We start from the raw sequence: 15,294 nt of genomic DNA, 5'->3' as shown, positions 1-15,294 counted from the left end.
GATCTTCATACTGTTGAGTCTTTACATTCGAGGCAAGAGTCGATTGGGATATATTCTGTAAAGCAATTCCAGTGTCTTCCGAATCTAGTAGGCGAACTCCGAGATTCACTAAACGATAAAGTTCCTTAGTCATTTTCAGCTTTTCCACTGGCACATACAATAAACTACCCATTGATTTGCGACTCAGTACATCAACTACAACATTAGCTTTGCCAGGGTGATATAAAATCTCAGCATCGTAATCTTTTAGCAATTTGAGCCATCTTCGTTGCCTCAAATTTAATTCCTTTTTCTTGAAGATATATTGAAAACTTTTATGGTCTGTATAGATATCAACATGGACCTCATATAAGTAATGCCGCCATATCTTCAAAGCGTGTATCACCGCGGCCAATTCAAGATTGTGGGTTGGATAATTTTATTCGTAATTGTCGTGAGGCATAAGGGATCATTTTATTGTTCTGCATCAGTACACACCCCAGGCCTGTGCGTGACGCATCACAAAAGATACCGTATAACCATCGGTGCCTTCTTTACTGTCTTTCCACCCCTACCTTTCATGACTAGTAATTTCCTGGACCGACGAGTTAATGGGGACATTACGCCCTTTACGAAGTGTGCGATTATGCCTTACTCTTTTATCCCTCGTCTTTCTCTCCGACTATATGTATAACATCTCTAAAATTCTTCTTGCTCTGGGTTCCCTGTTCCACTTTACGTCTGTGCTATACCATTAAGAGTCAATATTCCATGCCCTTCCATTTCCACTACTAGTCCTTGCATTCGCTTGGCTCACTTATTTGTATTTCTTCTTAACTACTTGTTTGCATCACAGCTGTGTGTCATAATCTTCCGAGTATTCTGACACTTCTTGTTCTTATCACGAAATCCTTACAATTTACACCCTCTTCGTTCTTTATTTATCGAGCCTTTATCTTTCTTTCTGACGCTACGGCCGATTCGTCTTCCATAAATGCTTCGTGTATCATTCTATTTTATCTATGATCGAATCTCTACACTCTTACATAAGTTCTTATCCCATGTCACTGATCTCCTAATTAGCTTTGTCAACTAATCATCTTCTCTTTCATCCTTAACAATTGATCCGTTTTCCTCAGCCAAACCATTAGAGTACCCTGCTTACTTTCGTCGTTAAGGATTTTGAGTTACTTTATTCCTAAATGCCCTCCTCCACTTACCATGCTATAGCCTTGGCCCTAAAGTTCATAGAATATCCTTTTAAGATTGCAGATCCGTCCTATATCCAAATCATCTTTTAAGAGGGCTATTCCGTTTTCAAGGTGATCGTGTCCGCTTGACCGTACATTTATCTCTTCGGTTGCCTCTCAAGAACTGGGAATCCCCTATATTGTTGCAAAACCTGCTTATTCTTTCTCACTCCCCATTCCTATTCGTGGTTACTTCCCTTTAATCCCATTTATCAAAATCTGTTCTTCTAATCCTGCATATTCACCTTTTGTTCCATGCTACCCTACTCTTTTCGTTTTGTGTGCCTATTTTCGATGTTATCCAAATAGTCCTTCACCTCAACTGTCATTCTAAATTCTCTTGGAAACTTTACTCGTCCTTGTTGCTTACACTCCTCCCTTCTCTCAGGGCATCTTAATCTCTTTGCCTTTGTATACTCTCTTCTTCTTGTCCCTGATGTCGTTGCGTCAAGATTATTCGTTTCTAACCCTTGAAGAAAATAATGCCTGCTTGTCCGGTAGCACTTTCCACTTAAACTTCAATGCCCTGTTCAGTCAGTATCCTTAACATATCGCGATATTGACTGCCAGGGCACACATACTGATTAACATCACCTCGCAGAAAATATCATATATATACACCTCCACTAACGTCGTACTTACAAAGTATCTCCAATAATAATTGAACTCGTCCTAATCCTGGAACTGTGACACACTTTCTTTCTCTTCGCCGACCTGTCCGCCTCATCCTTCGCGACCTTTTAGAACTGCCAACCATGAATCTCACATACTTCTAGTTTCCCCGCAGGCTATTCTAGTTTCTCATTCATCTCTTATGTCTGAATCTGTAGGACTTCTTAGCGCATTTTCCTAAATCATTAATTATGGTTTCCTGACAATGAAAGTTTAATGCTTAATCTCCGCTCGAACACTTACTCATATATCAGCCAAGCAACTTCTATCACCTTCATTCGATAGTCCAGGGTACCTTTGCTGATAAGAATTACATCTATTTCGCCACATGGTCCTTTATCATACGACCTAAAACAAGTTGAAGTCCTAATGAATCCCAATAGAATTCTGCGATGCCTCTCCTTTCAGAAAAGAAGAAAAAAAAATCCCTTACTCCTTCGACTAAGTTAATGTTGTTTTAACCTTTGGAATCCCTAACAATAACTACTAATCCGTATATATGACTACTTTCATCCTTAATTTCAAGTTTCCGAATGGTGACGAGAACATGCGAATCATAGTTACTTATAAATACTTTGGTCATTAATCCCTTTAAAATCCCTGCTCGTCACTATTGAATAATAACTTGCAATAATTGCACACACATAGGAAATTTCAATAAAAGACTCATATGCCTGTAGTCGACCTGTCTAGAGCTTGGTCTAGAGGGCTATAAAGTGAAGTACCATCTTCATTATCCTCCTGCCATCTGCTAGTCTGGCCTTCCTCATCTCTCTCATCTGAGTCCAAGGAATACAGATATTCAGGCAGCTCCTAGTTTACTAACGGCCAAGATAAACGGCTAGAGTAATCAATAACACTCACCAAAGGTGTGGGCGGTTCGACATAGTGCTCCATCATAGGAAGCGGTACTGGGAGTCGGCTGCGGTGCGAGTACGCCTTGGGAATCTCCTCTTCTGGCATCCGTACGAACCCTCAGATAGGTCTGTGTCATAACTGTCCTCCGAGGGGTCCTCCTCTATAGAAGTCAGAAACTCTGGGGGAATTATCGCAGGGTCCTCAGAGGGATCGGTCTCAAACGGAATAGCTAAGGCTCCTACTGCTCCGTCCCGGAGCATATGGTCCTGAATCTACTCTGGGGGCCTTCTTGGCACCCGCACTGTCTGAGGCCGATCTCTTCATCTCTAACAGTATGCACTTACCTATAGGAAAAGAGGGTCAGAAGCGATCTTTCCTAGACTGCGAAAAGCCTCATCGCACGATCTAAGATAGAAGGAAAAGTCAGCCGCATTCCAAATGTCCTACGACCTCCCGGGCTATAGATATGGTGCACGCGCGTACCGATAATCGGACTACCATCGACACGGCCATAGACATCCCCAGATCGAACTTGCTACGATGCTCAATTTGTCACACCCCTAGGAGTATGACGGGATCCGACCCGTAGTCTAGAACCATCCGACATATACCGTTACTTTGAACATTATAAACCATAACTCAAAGAACAGGCGCGCGAAAAGGCCCAACATAGAAATATCCGATCATTCAAGACATATGTACATACGCGGACCGACAAGTGTCGCCCTAACATAACGTATATCATGAAGTAGGAAAGGCTAATAATAAAGTATCACCGACCAAAACAATGCCAACATGACCATATACCATGCTTACATACCCCCACTATGTTTATGAGTCTCTATGAGTGTACATATGAACATATATTACACTAGCAGAAGAGTACCAAATGATAGCAAGTCGTGAGTAATGCAGCGTTCTTTAACATCGCCGATACGGGAAAATCCTACTACGGCGTTCACTTAATAACCACAATTCATAGCCTCGGCAAAGACAAATGCGATTGTCCCGTGCAATGGGACGTCAATACAGCAAAAAAATCGAGTATGTATGGGGCCGGAAGCAATAACATAAGTGGGACGGAAATATACATAGAGTAACGGTAACCTATCGGCTGAGACCATACAATATGCAATAAATGTAGCACCAGAATTTCCTTTAGGACAGTGTTTAGCAGATATGCCTTTTCGCCACAAGTAAAACAAGCCCCATCCGCCCCAAAGCAACGACCATGATTTCTACCACGGTTAGAACACCTCGGATGACAACTTTAGCGATATGAGCTATTACCCTTCTCTGCATCCGTTGTCGGCCCCGTCTAGCGGAATAACCACTAAAAAGTATCGCACCACTAATTAAGTGATTCGTCTGGACTGCCCATGATAAAAATCACTCTCACCCCCAGATGGAGCACCACTAAACCCATCTGTGTTACGTGGCTTTTTGCTTTCACGCTCAACTTTGTCCATCTCTAGATAGGACTCGTAACGGAGAGCAGTGTCAACTACATCTGAATAGGTACCATATCGCACATCTCGTACCACAGACCACGATAGCGATGCTCAAGTCCATCCACAAATCGTCTCACACTTTCTCTCCCGCATCCTTTACTAAATAAGGTACATACCCGGATAAATCAGAAACTTGGCCTCATATTGCCGTAACGGTCATGGTTCCCTACTCGCATTATTGAACTGACGTCTCATGTCATCTTGCTTGCTTAATGGAATAAACCTGTCCTTAAACAGTGCTAAAAATTCTGACCAAGTAATAGGTGGTAACCCTGCTTGTCTACCTCTCTGAATCGAAATCCACCAAGACTCTGCGGACCCTGAGAATAAGAAAGTGGCAAATTCCACACCACGAGCCTCCTTCAGCCCCAACGTAGTCAATATCTTTTCACAACGATCAATGAACTTCTGAGGTTCAATAGAAATGGAGAAACATCAAACTCGGTGGCTTAAGATCTATGAAATTCTTAAACTCCTTAGATTGCCACTGCAGATGGACAACTCGAGGGGCCAACTGAGGTGTCTGATTAGCTGCAACATTCAACTGAACTTGAGCTTGTGCTTGTGAAGTAGCCTGAGGACCTGTAATTCCGCCATGATTAGGCGTCAATGCCTCCAACACATTCAATAATCTGATCACCACATCCGCGGGCATAACAATAGTAGGGGCGGTTAGTGCGGGGAGTGTTCAACCACTTGTTCCCGCACTTGCTCGACGCAACTCGGGGTCGACCCCCATTCACAACTTCGAGGGCCGAGGAGCTGGCCCGAGTCTGTCCAGCTCTAGGTCACGAGCACTAGCTTATCTACCACCGCGGGTAGCACTCTGTCCAGCACCACGTTTAGCAGATGAAGATGCGTGTTTCTTAGCCATCTGCGAAATAAATATTACAAGGTTAAACTTGATTCAACTCACGCACGAACAAGGAATGAAAGAAGGAAAAACTCCCTAGATGTCCAGTAGCCTCAAGGTCATAAGTATGGGAACCTACATACCGATGAACAAGATTCTACTAAACACTGCTCCATGACTCGGGACTTAAAGCCTAGGCTCTGATACCAACTTTGTCACGTCCCAAAATACCCGCTAGACGTGATTGGCACCCAAGAAACACACCCGCCAGGCGAACCATATATCATACTCTTAATCATTTACAAAAGCACTAAAAGAAAATAAGTGCAGGTCCAACAACGTTATTAATGATAAAAATGCGAAATAGTCGTCAAACAAATCCATAATCGATTTATGAAAATCAACCAACGCTAAGATAAAAAGAATCTCTAGCCCACATCCCACGCTAAGACCATGGAGCATCTAACAGAGTTACATGAGTTTGAGTGTCGAGCATGTAAACCCAAAATAAAAGAAATAAACTAGATAAAGCTGAAATGGCTGCCTCCACGAATAACGCGGTGACTCACCTCAGCAACAGAATCCACTCATGAAGTCTTCAATTACCAGCCTCGTTCTCGGCAAGTATGCGAACATGAACATGCGGGTAAGAGTGAGTTATACATAAATATAACCCAAAAGAAGATCCTCGACCCGCCACTTCAAATACCCCCGGAACAAGTGTTAGAAAATACAAACACACAACAAGCACAAAAATATTATGCACATGAATATATCATTATATAATAGCAACCAAGGTCCAAACCACTTTGTTTATCAAATATATTATATATCTCAATACAATTTACACTACGAACCGTCATAAGTGGCGGTTAAAGAATTAGTCAACACTATGAATCCACGGCAACATACACAATGTGCCAAATATGTCAGGAAGCATACACAATGCTAAGGGAAGCATACACAATGCCCCAATATCATCAAGAAGCATACACAATGCTAAGAAAAGCATACACAATGCCCCAATATAATCAAGAAACATACACAATGCTAAGGGAAGCATACACAATGCCCCAATGTCATGGCTCACAGCTATATCACATCACAATTTGGGAGAAGTATTCAAAACACACTCCAACTTTGGCCAAAATTGCTATAACACACTCGACTTTGCGGGAGTCCTATGACCCCCCTGGACTATTTTTTTGTGTATTATTGAGGGTATTATTGGGTGACGTGGACAAAAAGTGAGTCCCTCAATATTGGGTATTATTGAGTCCACATCACCAATAATACCCTCGATACACACAAAAAAATAGTCCGGGGGGGGTCATAGGACTCCCGCAAAGTTGGGAGTGTGTTATAGCAATTTCGGCCAAAGTTAGAGTGTGTTTTGAACACTTTTCCCAATAATTTATAAAGAGAGTTTTGGATTATTTGAAAATAAAGTATATGCGGTTGGCCTTAAGGACCACCGATTCTGCCAAGCACACGCTCGCTCCAACACATGGACCAAGCAGACAAAATATATTTTTAAAACGCGTTTTTGAAAGCAAGTACCCAAAGCTTAAAGTCTAACTTACCTCAAATTCACAATTCAAGTACACTTCTCAATAAATCAAAACTGTGTTCTCGAGTATCCGGATTGCCTCAAACTACACAAAAACGGATTTAGAATGGTCAAAACCCTTAGGGTAAACCACTTCTATATTTTTAACGGTTAAAGTCAAATTTTAAAGGACGAAAACGCTCTCTGGTCAATGTGTTCAAAACCCGACAAGACTTATGTTTTCGGAAAGGCCTTAATGAGAGGATTCCAACGATATATAGAAGTCTAAAATCCGACGCTATTTGCCCTTTCAAATCAATGATTTTGGTTGAAGAACCCTAGAGCTAAACTTTCTCGATTCCATGTTTTCACCATAAAGATTCACCCATAATTATGTAATAAACTTAAATAAAAGATTAGAGTCATTACTTTTATGATTTGGGATGAAAGTTCTTATTTTTATCCTCTCTTTTCCTTTCTTTTTCTCCCTTTCTTTTCCTTTGTCCCACTGGTTTTTTTCTCCTTCTATTGGCACGTTTCCCTTTTTTTTTTTCTTTTTTTTTTTTTCTTTTAGCAATTTAGCGATTCACGTCTGATGGCTTAGCCATTAGAATTTTAAAGCCCCCCTTTTTTTTCTTTTTTTCCTTTTCCTTTTCCTTTTTGGGCTTGGCCCATTAAATTGCTTCTTTTTCTATTTTCTCTTTAATTCTTATTACGAATTTCTTTTCTTTTAAATTTCTTTTAACTAAAATTACCAACTAAACCCTTATTTAAAAATTGAGTTATTACAATGGAGGCGTTGTCGTGCATCGAAAAGTGATTCTTGGTGTAATTCTTTAGTCATCTTTGACGATTTCAAAGAGTCATACTCCGCATACACCTTGAAAAAGTTCTCGACAAGATCCATGGTCTATGGGCTGTAATTTTTTTTTTAATCGTGTAATTGCTTTAAAAAAAATAAAAAATAAACCATGGACTACTCCACGATTTGTATTTTTTTTTTAAATAAATCGTGGGCCACCCGATTTTATTAATATATATAAGGCATCGTATTCTAAAAGGGAAGATGTACCTGAGCTGAAATTGCAAATGGTAGATGGGCTCTGGTTATTAGATATGGGAGTTTGTTTCAGTTCTAATAACTAGAGCCCATCTACCACTCACAATTTCAGCTCAGGTACTCTCCCCCTTTAGAATCTGATGCCCTTATATGTATTAATACAAATTGTGGACTGTGATGTTTGGTCTATAATGCATATATTTTTCGGTCTAAAATGCATATATTTTAACTCATTATTTGCCTCATATTTTAGTACTTTTAATCATCTTTTGAGTATTAATTATAATGAGTTGTGCTTAATATTATATTTTTATTGTGCAGCAATAAAGCGATTTGAAGATAAAGAAATTTGAATCAAAATTGAATAAAAAGCAAAAGAGAAAAGTGGCAGACCTCATGATTGCCTAATCATTGGCTATTTATGGCGCAATGTTGGCAATTAACAAAGAGAAAAGAAGCAGCAATTTCTTCACCGCAACAGTGAATGCGGGAAGTCACGCACTGAACAAATTTCGGACCAAAAAAACTCTCCCAATTTTTTTTTGGACTCAGATACTTTGTCTTAGCTTTTTTCCTACACCTATAAATATTCCATAAGTCATAATTTTTACACAACTTTGGATAACTTGTAACTCGGAGTTCAAAACTTTGAACCTAGAGAGAGCTTGAGTCGCCGTGGAGGCCATAGCATCAACATTAACCACCAAAAACAATTACAACTAATAAGTTTTAGTTGTGTATTCTCTCAGTATACAATTCTAATTTAATCTTAGTAATGTTTGAACTTCTTATTAAATACTATTAGTTATATCGGTTCGAAAATAGAATTAATATACACTACATATAAGTACTTGGTATGAATAAACAAAATTTATGAATTAACCCGAATATAAGTTACTTATACATGCTTTTTTCCTCGTAGTAAAGAGGCAAATATCACCCAATTTGTTATAGCTTGCTAATTCATTTCTCTAAATTTATTAATGCTTTGCTAGATTTTGTAAATTTACAGATATTTTAAAAATTTCGCGCGGATACGTTTACTAGTAAACTCTATTACTAAGTACTATCTAATACTTCCTCCGTTTCAATTTATATGAATCCATTTGACTGAACACGATATTTAAGAAAGAGGAAAGACTTTTGAAACTTGTGGTTCAAAATAAGCTCTGAAAATTTGTGTGGCTGTAAATTATTCATAAAGTGAATTTGTTTCCAAATTTTTTGACAGGGACTAAAAAGGAAATAGGTTCAAATAAATTGAAACAAAAGGATTATTAAAAATAAAATAAACTGATAATTTGCTTTAAGTTCAAGCGGGTCGGGGATTTGAAAACCCTAAAATCGTATCTGTCATCGGTCACTTCGTCTCTCGCAAAAAAGCTTTCTCCACTCTCTCACAATCTCATTATCCATCTCTTGGTAATGCTCTTAATCGGCCTAGTTTTTATTTATTTCTTTATTTGGGCACAACTGTGCATTTGGATAGTTTTACTATTTCTCAGGCTTACTGCTTACATGTATAGGAGAGTTATTTTTGGTGAAAGGACATCTAAACAAACTGTCACACCCTAATTTCCCTAGGGTGTGATGGGCACCCGACCCCACATCCGGAGCCGAGCGAACCCACAGACTAATAATACAGACATAATCTGTTCGGACTCTGAAACCAAACGAAAGTAAAATACATAGTGGCTTTCAAAATCTTTCTTTTATCGAAGTTTTCGAATTAGACAGAATCTATAATCATACAGAATTTAACACATAATACAAAATGACATATCGGCTGATGGAGCCGCTTACAAAACCGTCATACTATACCCACGACTCTGTCTGCAAAGTCTCTAACATCAATCCAGAAATCATAACAAACAAACTCGACTCGCGGCCTCCGAGCAAATGGAGCTTGCCAACTCTGCTGGAACGTCTTCTATACTAACTTCACATCACCTGGGTGTACCTGCGCGGCATGAAACGCAGCCCCCGAAGAAAGGGGGTCAGTACGGAATATATACTGAGCATGTAAGGCATGTAATACAACAAACAGAACCATAATCGGAACAAGAAGTGCAGAAGTAAGCACATTATCCAGATTACCAAAATATTTATCTTCCAAACTCAGATCATGTACGCCGACATCATAAATCAGAAAAAGTGCAAATCCAAAGTATCAAAATGCTTATTTGCCAGACACAAATCACATATATACTGAGGTCATATGTCGAAAGGAATATAGAAAGTACAAAACGCACAGACGATGTCATATGTCAGACGGATTACAGAACGTATCGAATGCTCCGATGATGTCATATATCGGACGGAATACAGAACGTATAGAATACTCAGATGATGTCATATATCAGACGGAATACAGAACGTACAGAATGCTCAGATGATGTCATATATCAAACGGAATACAGAACATACAGAATGCTCAAATGATGTCATATATCAGACGGAGTACAGAACGTACAGAATGCTCAAAACGCTTACTTTCAAACACAGATCGTGCATGTCAGAAACGTATAGCGTGTGAAAGGAATCATCATATATCATATGTGCGTCTAACAGAGGGCGGCCCTCTAGGGAGGGACGCGGTGAACAGAGTCATATGCCAAAATCATATGTCATGTATGCATATAACAGAACCCAACCCTATGATACGGGACGCGGTATAACAAAATCATCATATAGCAGATCCCGGCCCTTCAGTGAGGGTCGCGGTAAACAAAATCATCATATGCCAAAGTCATGTATCATATATGCATGTAACAGAACCCGGCCCTCTAGTGCGGGACGCGGTGGACAGAATCATCATGTGCCATCCCGTAGCCACTCCCAACTCATGATGATATAGATATGCATATATGTATCCCGACCCGCCTATGAGGGACGCGGTGAACAATGCAGTGGAAGGCGCACGATAACATGTCCTGGCCCGGGACGCAGTGAATCATATCGTGGAGTACGTACGAGAACATAACATGCCCTGGCCCGGGACTCAGTGAAAGATACATTGAGTCATGCATGAGCAGAGTCGTGAGAAACCATATGCACATAAATCAAGACTCGATGGATATGTACACTTACCAACATTCGAAGGCTCAGAAACAAGTTTCAGGTCAATCCGACTTCGTATGAGAAAGTTACAAACGTTTGAAGTACAAAACGTTCTATAAGCATTTTAGAGCAAATCTGAGATCTTTTTCGAAGGTTAGGGCCATTATGACTTACAAAATTCTTTCAAAAACAAGACTCTTTATACTTATCTCGTTACTCAATCGTATGACAAACTAGATCATATCAGACATACTTATATCAGAAGTGAATCAGAATCGTAGGCAGACTCGGAAACATATTGAATAGAACTTCAGAAACAAATCTCTTCCGGATATCATATAGATCGAATCAAATATAACCTTTAGAATCATATGTACGTATCAAAATATATTAAAGACTCAATGGAATAGTTAAACGTACTGTCATTTGGAAATCAAAGTGTTAATCATACCAATTGTCTTTCGAATGCCCTTCGGAAACATATCAAACAAAACTTTGAACATTTACGCATACAGAACTCTTTAGGGACAAAACTCAGAATTCAAGAGTAGAACTTCCCCAAAGTGCATATCATATCATACCTTATGTGGCTCTAGGACATGCCAAAGAAAGAAAGGGTAAGCCTTACATACCTGTCTCACGTCCAATTAGCTACGCTTACTTGTCCAAATTCGCTAGTCTACATTCAAGAGAATTGACATAATCATCAAACACATTGCCATATAATTACTTTAGTCTTCCAAATGAATTCACTTACGTTCTATCAGAAATTTCGGCAAAGATTTCCGTAAATGCTACCATCCCGAGATTTAATCCCTACTAATGTCAACAACAACACCCACAAGAATACCAACAACATCAACAATCAATACAAAACACATTCTAACATAAATAGTCTCCCTTTCTACATAATGCAACAACTTCTACTCCAACTTCACACTTTCAAACCAATATCAACGTTTTCATATTCATTTACTAATTCAAGATCATTCAAATGCAATTCGGAAGCATTTCATATCGTTTTACAAAATATACAAAAATTCCACCAAAACCATAATTCACCCAAAACCTTCAATCTTCGACATAAACATTCACAACACATTTTTATCTTCCAATTTTTTTTTCATTAACTTTCATATGCTAACCACACTACCTCCCATCAATGCAAAAGACTACATACAAGTCACGTTAGCTTTTACAACAACTTTCCAAAACAAGATTACAACTTCATTAGAATCATCATATTCTCATTTGCATCATAGAATGCATATCAACAACAACTAAATTATTGCATAGAACTTAGTCCATATGTCACACCACACATATGTACATTCGGCCACCTTCCAACATTCACAACTTCAACTAAATTCATTAAACTTTCATTTCCAATGTAGAGTCCACTATAACCACAACTAGAATACTACATGAAAATAAATTCATCTTGCCTACACAACAACATATACACACACCACATATATACACGCACATTCACCATGCAAACTTCCATATTTCCATAGATTCTATCCATTACTACATACTACAACACAAACAAAACCTTCATAACATATAAAAGAGGTTTAATTCTTACCTCTTCTTCCTAAGTTCTTCACTTATCCAAGGTGCGGAAACGATGAAACGAGCGACCTATCTTCCGGAATAACTACACCACGTTGTAGAGGACCCTTGAATTAGTAGGAATACCAAAAGAAAATAATTTTTGGGACAAGATTTCAAGGGGCAAAAATTATAGGGCATGGCCGAATGGCCCTTATCTTTTGCTCTTCTTCTTTTTGTTTTCTTGAACTTTCTTGAAATGGAAGAATTATGGCCCCTCTTTGCTAATTTATCACATGGGTCAAATTAATTATGGGTTTGAGCCATTTGTTGGCCATGGCCTACCACCCCTATATTTTGGGCCTCATTTTCTCTTTTTTTTTTTGAGCCCAATTAGTTGGTTAAATAATTTGTAATTCACTTAAACTAATTTTTAAAATTTCCAATTTTGCCCTCTCCTTCCTCGATATTTCCACATCAACATTTCATGAACAACGCATACATATTAAATAAAACCAAAATGTGGCCTTATTTCTTACAAGTCAAAATTATTTCGAATTTTCCGAATATGCAAAAATACGGATATAACACAAACGATTGAGATTCCGTAAGGAAGGGGAAAAGCAATTTGGATTCCAAACGGATTTTTAATGGCTATAATGCTAGACGACATTTGTTGACACCCAATTTTGTTCCTCGTTTATTTAATTTTATTTTTATAGCTTCTAAATTTACTGACGAGTTAAATACTTTATTTTCACTATTCTATTTTTATTTCACTACTATTATTTTCGCTACTTTTATTTTCAACATTACGAACATTATTTTATCACAAATTTTAAATGTTCGTCATCGTTTCACTTTCGGGTTTGGAATCGTTAAATTAATTAGAAGACAACACTTTGTAAAATCTTTATTTTTCTACATATTAATTATTAATTGTCTCCACATAGTATATATTGTACTAATTATTAAATTAGAAGCCCAAAAAGAACTAATTAGAGGAGGAAGGATGAACAATTTTCAGCCAAATTAATGGCCCAAAATACAAAAATACAATATTACTTCCCTATCCAAATAAACAACTCACATTTTAATACCCAACCCACATTTTATCAGCCCACATTTAAATTAATCGATCAGCCCAAAAAACCCTATAAATGGAATCCGGGTGGAATCGTTTTTGTTTTTTGGGTTGTTTGTAATTCGGGTGTCGCAATCGAGACCCCGACGATCTCGTTCACTGCGCCAACAAGAGGTAAACTTCCCATCTCTTTATGTTATTGGATTTTTTTTAGTTATGCTTTGTTAGTTTAGTATCGATATAGTTAATTACGTTTACCAAGCTGATTTTGTCTAGTCTAAATGGAGTAATCAGTTAGATAGTAGTCAACGGTGTTTGTTAATTTATCTGCTGGTTAAACAATGTTTGTGAGTTGATGTTTTGATCAAGGATTGTTTTATTGGGTCTAAATTACTGCTATTATGCAACCAGCTTTAAACCAGACTTGTCTCATATGACTTTGTATGTTGACATCATGAGTAGTATATAAATTGATGCGTATCCTTGAGGCATTGCCTAATGTATAATTTTGATAGCTTCTCGATCCCTGTGGGTCTAGTTCTGTGTTTCTCAAAATATATGTGTGTGGTCTGATATATATACTCATACTGGTGATTACTTTTCTCTATCTTTGTCCATGTCTACTTAGTTGTTACTTAAATCTGCTGTTTGGCTGCCCATGGATGTGTTGAGAATGTTCTGTCAACATATCAATCACAATTTACTGTACAAGCATGTTTTAGATCAGTGTCCAGATCACATATGTCCTAAAAGGTTTTGAGATGAAAGTAGCTTAGACCAATATAATATCCTATAAGATACCTATTGTACTGCTATTAGACTGAGGAAGTTCAACTGATTACAATATTACATGAATGTGTTAAGCTAAATTTCAGACATAATATGGTTTTGTGCTTCTCAACTCAATTCATATGTGACCATTATATAATCATAAGCATTGAACCTGGTTTGTATGCCCATCAGTACCTTGAGGAGTTGTTTTTGGACTGCTTGAATCCTGTATTGATAGTTCATTCTCATTAGTCTTGCATAGTTAGTTTCCTCCTTTAGAATACTGCAGCATTGTATCTCGCTTTGGACATCTCTACTGATCACAAACATCAAACCTTATCAGTGTCCTGTTTTATTCCTTAAACTCTGCATTACTGATTATGATTCACACTCACTTCTCCTGTTCTAGATATGTCATCATGTATCATTGAATGAATTTTGCATAATCCCTCCTCTTCAAACATGCTGCAATATTTACAAGATATTTTCTTAAATGTTTAAATATTACATTACATTTTTAGCCTTAATTAAATAATATAAGTCCGGTCGGTTAACCATTGTTATTGGGTCTTAAAGGATGCCTAATACCTTGCTTTAGACTAATTGAACCCTTACCTAGAATCTTAAGTTTCGTTGCATCTTAAACAGCTAACTTTAGAAAATAACTTTGATAAACTTTAGGTGTCCTAATTCATCATAAATAATTAGGTGGCGACTCCTTAACATAAAAAAAAACAGGAATCACCAATATGTTGTACTTCTAATTTAACCCGGTTAAAAAGGGGTATGACAACATTTTGGAAGTTTGAATGCTTCACATGATATTTTCTTAATTTTCGTGTTTGTGTTAATAAAGCGAAATAACTTGTGTGAAGTTTACTTGAATGCCGCTGGATGTTTTGGCACACTAATAGATCAACTGCTCTTTCAATTGCTTGAGATTGTAAGGATTGCTCGGCATGGGAAAACCTTTGGGATTAGAGTAGAACACACGAAACTTATGTTGCTTGCCCAAAAAACAAAGACATAGACAGTATCACAAATAATGTTGTTTTTGAGCCACTTCGATATTAGCATTCTCAAGGTTTCTTTC

The 15,294-nt window shown here is 38.0% G+C and overlaps 1 protein-coding gene across 1 annotated transcript in view; it reads right to left on the bottom strand.

Moving 5' to 3' along the window:
* LOC132036901 (uncharacterized) overlaps positions 1–15,294 on the bottom strand; it is a 53,517-nt gene that overhangs the window by 13,405 nt on the left and 24,818 nt on the right. The gene's annotated exons all lie outside the window — the stretch shown is intronic.

The sequence above is a fragment of the Lycium ferocissimum genome, chromosome 11 (assembly GCF_029784015.1).
Source record: "Lycium ferocissimum isolate CSIRO_LF1 chromosome 11, AGI_CSIRO_Lferr_CH_V1, whole genome shotgun sequence".
In the NCBI taxonomy this organism is placed as follows: Eukaryota; Viridiplantae; Streptophyta; class Magnoliopsida; order Solanales; family Solanaceae; genus Lycium; species Lycium ferocissimum.
The sequence above is the reverse complement of the archived record's forward strand: the minus strand, read 5'-3'. Positions and strand labels throughout refer to the sequence as shown.